The following is a 6,102-nucleotide window of genomic DNA, read 5'->3' on the forward strand; positions in this document are numbered from 1 at the left end:
ATCTACATGATCACAGTCAATATAAATTGGCAGCATACAAGCAAAAAAATATACTAAAGTGCAATGTTATTCTTGAATTTTAGTGTGAACACATATGTTGAATTAAAAAAACAGATTTATTTTCCAAGTTAAAAATCTGTATATAACTTTAATTAAGGAAGTTGAAGGAACTGAGTAATATTTTTTCCTGCAAAACAGAGAGATAAAATATGTTCCTTAAAAACAAGCAACTTATTTATTGAACTATCCTAATCATAATTTCTCAGTTTATCCTAGATAAGAAACAGAGAGAGACTGGATCTCTCATTGGGTCTTCCTTATTTTAGTTAAAAGCTGCTGGTGAGCCAGGAGCTGCTTCTCCAACTGGGCATTCCATCAGTCCCCAGATTCACCAATAATAGGCTGACATGGGGAGGTAGGGAGGGGAGTAGGATAGGCTGTACTTTATTGTTGTTTTTCCAGATCAGAGTTCTGGCTTCAAATACCTGACTACAGCCTGAAAGTCTGCCTACTCCCTTATCTTTTCTAGCTTGTACTCGTACTCCCAGGCCTGGGTTCCTACTTAGTATTTCTTGACTGGGGTCTGTAGCTTAGGTTTGTGTGAATATCCAGATACAGAGATCAGTTCCTCTGGAGAATATAGCTGCTTTGGAAGATGACTTCTATGACAATATTCCCTGATGAGGTCCCTCCATTCCCCAAACCCCGCCCTCCCCAGGCTCTGCCTTCAAATCTCCAGGAATTTCTTGGACTAGAGCTGGTAAATCTAGTCACTGCGTCTTCACCACTAGATTAGGTCTTAAGATAATCAGGCCTCTACCTCCCTGTTTCCTCCTGAATTCCCAGATTTTTACAGCTGTATCCCATCATTTCCAGCTAGATGTCATTCTTCTACTCCCTTTTAGTTTTCTTCATCCTGCCACTCCTGCTCCCTGAGTCTTTTGGCTTACACCTGAGGTTTTTCTACCCAAGACGTCTCTGCTGCCAAGTCAGCCTTTACCCGAGGCAGCTAATCTTTAAGGGCCCTCATCATTCAGTCCTGCCTTTCCCTCATCTTAGCAAAGTGTAGCTTCTCTTGGGGCTGTTCCTAGGCTCCCATACACCAAACCAGTGATCCCTAGGGCGTGGCACTGCTATAGAGATGAAAGGCTGAATAACCACATGGTGCTAGGGGAGAGAAAGTTAAACCCTTTTCATTCTATGAGTGGAATTTCTATCTGTGAACTAAGTCTCGAATGTTATGGGAGTTATTAAGTATTGTGATTAACAGCTCATAAAAATATCTTTATTGAAGACTGGAAGCAGACAGACTAAAACCAGGCTCAACAGGAGCCAATCTATACTTAAGAAAACTGCACCCCTTTTTAGCAACAACCAGTGCAAAGCAAGTAGTTAGAAGCCTTCGTTTGCATGAACTATATACAAAGTAACTATTTACAGCACAGCAATTGGATTATAAGGTAACAATTATGATTGGCCATTAGCAGTGCAAAAACACTCAATATCCATGTAGGCCTCAAAAGTCTTCATTCAGACTCAAGCTCCAGCAATACACAACACCCCTCCTCCCTATGTTTGGGACACCCCATTGCAAATGAAGTCTCCGAGGTATGACAGGGGATGGCAAGCCCTCTGAGACCTACACAACCCATCTGTAATGGATGGTCCACTGACTGGTGGCCCAGCGTTGGCAATGGCCTCCGCCCCACTAGGAGAATATGATGAGTCTCTCGAACTCGCTAGAGTTTCTGGACAGCTTGGTGCCGCTGGAATATCGGCACTCTCCTTGGCTGCCACCACTGAATCAGCCCTTGCATCAGCAGTGCAGGGTGAATAGTCTCTATCTAGACCCTGCACCTGCTCCGGCCAATGCTGCCGTAGCTGGTCATTGTGTCACTGGAGTTTTCTGCTGGTGACATCGGCCACCTCATAGGAGACCAGCCCAGTCGCCCTGAGCACTGATGCCAGAACCCAGATCAGCCCTTCCCTGTAGTTCTTGCCATAAGCCGCCCTGCTGGAACTGCCTGGGTGGCCCCGAAACCTCTGGCTCCTGCTGAGCATCAGGAGCTAAGTCTGGGTGGAGCCAATCGAGAAGTGTGGTAAGCCGTCAACCCATCAAGAGTTCCATTGGGCTCAGTCCCGTAGTGGAGTGTGGGGTGATATTCTACCACAATAAGAAATCAGCCAATCACTGGCACAAATCCCCCTAGCCTAATCTGTGGAGGGAGTCTTTGATGAACCTCACCATTCTTTCTTCCTATCCATTAGTTGATGGGTGGAAAGGTGTGGATGTGATGTGTCTGATGGCATTGTTCTCAAGGAACCTCTGGAATTCCTGGGAGTTGAACTGTGCACCGTTGTCGGAGACGATGGCCTCTGGCAGTCCGTGGGTCACAAACAAGTGAGAAAGGATGATTACTGCAGATGTCATGGCCAACACGAGAATCACTTCCAGCTGCTTTGAAAATGAGTCCACCATGATGATGAATTCATGCCCTTGAAAAGGCCCAGTGAAGTCAATGTGGAACAGTGACCACAGTGTGCGCATTGTCTCCTATGGGTACACAGGAGCCTGTGGCATGTTGGGGCGAGCCTCCTGGCAGGGCTGACAGGTCTGGACTCATTTTTCCACTGCTTGGCCCATCTCTGGCCACCACACATAGCTGTGGGCCAGAGCCTTCATCCTGATGATCCCCAGGTGCCCCACATGAAATGCCTCCAGCACACCCTGACGCAGCATGGTCAGGATGACAACTCTGTTCCCCCAGAGCAGACACCCCTTGTGGACTGACAACTCGTGCTGGCAGGAACTGAAGAGCTGGAACTCAGTGTCCAGCTGGCTGGCAGACCATCCCCTCCACACTCAGGTGAGGACTCGGGAGAGTGAGGGGTCATTAGCAGAGTGGGCAGTGATGTCCGAAGCAAGGAGAGGTGGTTGGGGTAGGTCTTCTAGCTGCATGACCCCCATGAGCAGGAGATGGGTTGGCAGTAGGGCCCAGAAGTGGCAGATGACTGAAGGCATCAGCATGCCCCATGGCTTTGCCCGGACAATAGGAAAGTCTGTAGTTGTAAGTGTACAGGAAAACCAACCAGCGCAGCCCCAGACCAACAGACCCCACATGACCTGTGGGGTCTGTCGGTCTGGGCGAAGAGGCCTAGTAGCAGTTTGTGATCAGTGGCGATCTTGAAGTGCCATCTGTAGACATAGTTGTGGAACCTTTTTACACTCGTGACCAGAGTAGGAGCCTCTTTGTCAATCTGGGCATAGTTCCGTTCTGCCAGTGACAAGGTCCTGGATAAGTAAGTGATAGAGGCCTCCCGCCTGTCAGGCATTCAATGGCTTAAGACTGCACCAATTCCATAAGGTGAGGCATCACAGGTGAGTATGAGCAGCTTGAGTTCATCATAATGGGTAAGCACGCTGTGTGACAAAAGGAGCTCCTTGACTGTGGAGAATGCCAGACCCAGGGTGTGTTTTTCTCTAGCAATTGATGCAATGATTCAGGCAGTGATGCCTTGTGTGGCAGGAAGAAATGGTAAAAGTTCAGGAGCCCAAGGTATGATTGACATTCTTTCTTGGAGTGAGGTGGTGGTGCACTGCGGATGGCCTGCACCTTGCTGGCTGTAGGTTGGATGCTGTCGGCATCAATCAGGAATCTCAGGAACTCTATTTGAGGCACACCAAACTGACACTTTTCCTTCTTAACCTTGAGTCCAGCATCTTGAAGATGACAGACTACCTGTCGAAGGTGGTCTGTGAGTTCTGTAGAGGATGTTCCTGCAATCAGGATGTCATCAAAATACAGAATGACATCAGGGATGCCCATCAGCAGTCCTTCCATAAATCCTTGAAAAATTCTGGGTGCCACACTGACCCCAAACTGGAGCTGCTTTACTTTGAATGCACCTCAAAGAGTCACGATTGTTTGCCCTTCCATGGTGGCTTCATCTACTGGAAGCTGCTGGTATGCTTGTGCCAGGTCAATCTTTGCAAAGATCTTGCCCCTGGCTAGTGATGTCAGGAGGTGGCTCACTACCAGCACCAGATAAGCGTACTGCTGCAGTGCCGTATTTAGGGTGCACTTATAATCTGTGCAGATGCATATTGTCCCATTGGCCTTGATGGGCATGACTACGGGAGTCTCCCAATGGACATGTGACACAAGCTCAAGGACCCCTTGTGCGATCAGCCACTCCAGCTCCTCGTTGATGCATGTCTTGAGAATGAAGGGAACACGTTGGGTATTGTAGGGTCTGGGTTGAAGGAGACCAGTGGTCCTGTGTACTGTCCCAATGAACGGTCAAACATGGGTGGAAACTCAGAGCAGATGGCTTTGATGTCCGATTGGTTGATTTGTTGAATGCCAGTGACATGGATTCAAACATCTCAAACCAATCTCAAACCAATCAAGTCCCAGCAAACTTGGTGCCACTCGACAACGACCAGGCGGAAGGGGCCATGAAAGTCCTTGAAACTGATCTTGAACTTGCTGACACCCGCCACCGGGATCCGACGACCCTGGAAGTCAGTCAAATGTATGTTGCATGGCTCGAGCTGTTGGTCTACTTCCCTGGGACACACTCAGTTGAATGTGTCCATTGAGATGATTGAGAGCACCAACCCAGTGTTGACTTCCATCTTGCATGGCATTCCTTCAATGTTCACCATTACCATGATCTTTTCCCTGGTGGGCGTCCGGGTGTTTAAGACTGTCATATGACTGAAACACTTGGGTCACGGAGTGGCATTCTTTGGGCCAGAAAGAACCCTTCTGTTCTGGCCGCCGTTGGCATGGAGTCTACGGTGAGGAGCCTCTGCTCCTGGTTTTCCCTGCATGCACATACAATGTGCCCCCTCTTTCTGCAAGCCCAGCATTCGGCATCGCGGAATCTGCAGGATTTTCAGTTGCAGCTTCCTTCACAGCTGGCGTAGGGCAACCTGTTAGTGGTCTGTGGTTTGGAATGCTTGGGTTGTACCACTTGAGTCCTGTGGACCTTGTCATTGACCCCCGAGTTGCTCTCAATGCTCTCGTGAGGGACCTGTTCCGCCCTCTTTGGTACGGTTGGATTCCGTGATTAGCACACCTCTCTGGTTGACTGGGCAGCTGCTTCCGCTGCAAGGGCCTCCTTGAGGGCCTCCTCAAATATGAGCTTCCTCTCGGTGAATAGGTGACATTGCAGCTTCTCATCCCACAGACCACATACCAGTCGATCTCAGAGCATGATCTCTAGGTCAGTGAACTTGCAGTGTCATGCCACTTGCTGGAGAGCTGTAACAAAAACAGTCACTGACACACCCTGGGCTTGGTCCCGCTTGTAGAATGCATGCCGGCTGGTGATCTCTGACCGCCGTGGCAAGAAGTGGTCTTGGAGCCAGTCTTTTGATATTGATATTCAATGATATTGAATGCCATTGCTTGGAGCTGTGCCTGCGCCACGAGTGCCAGGGCTATGTTGAAAGTGGACTGCCCACAGATGCTGAAAAAGGTCACTCTTTGAAGGTCTGCAACAGTGACCTTATTTGCCTCAAGGTAGAACTTGAACCCCGTGATGTATGACTCCCAGTCCTTGGTGGTTGAGTCAAAAGGCTCAAAGGGGCCCTTAGCGGCAATGGCTCACTGTCAGTGAGTTGTGACAGAGCAGATGTGTATGAGCTCTGGGTTGACCAAGGTGACAGTTCCTCAGCAAATGGTGTGATTCAGCTCTAGGTGTCACGGGCTGCCTAGTATTTAATCTATCCTCTAGGCAAATTACCGTGACTGAGAGGTCAGTCTTGAATAGAGGTTTAGGGATTGTGCCCACACCAGATTACAACCCATTCAAAACCCAAGTGGATATATTTAAGCTAATTAGACTTATTAAGCTTTGGAAGGTCTTTGGTGGTGGAGGAGAAGCACCTGAATATAAGGGCTTTAAATATAAATCTGCTTTTTCTCCCACCATGTCAGATTCAATGATAGATAGTTTTGAACAAGTGGCCATTAGGGACATACAGAAAGTGGAGACGAGGAGACCATACAAGAGATACAATTTGACTAAGGAGGAGTGGGAGGCATTGTGTACTTTGCAACGTGACAAGAACATTATTATAAAGTCTGCCGG

At 48.4% G+C, this 6,102-nt stretch overlaps 1 pseudogene; it reads right to left on the minus strand.

Moving 5' to 3' along the window:
* Positions 1-2,206: 2,206 nt before the first annotated feature.
* LOC129335324 (uncharacterized protein K02A2.6-like) lies at positions 2,207-3,842 on the minus strand (annotated as a pseudogene).
* Positions 3,843-6,102: the final 2,260 nt, after the last annotated feature.

Source organism: Eublepharis macularius, chromosome 9 (genome assembly GCF_028583425.1).
Source record: "Eublepharis macularius isolate TG4126 chromosome 9, MPM_Emac_v1.0, whole genome shotgun sequence".
Classification (NCBI taxonomy): domain Eukaryota; kingdom Metazoa; phylum Chordata; class Lepidosauria; order Squamata; family Eublepharidae; genus Eublepharis; species Eublepharis macularius.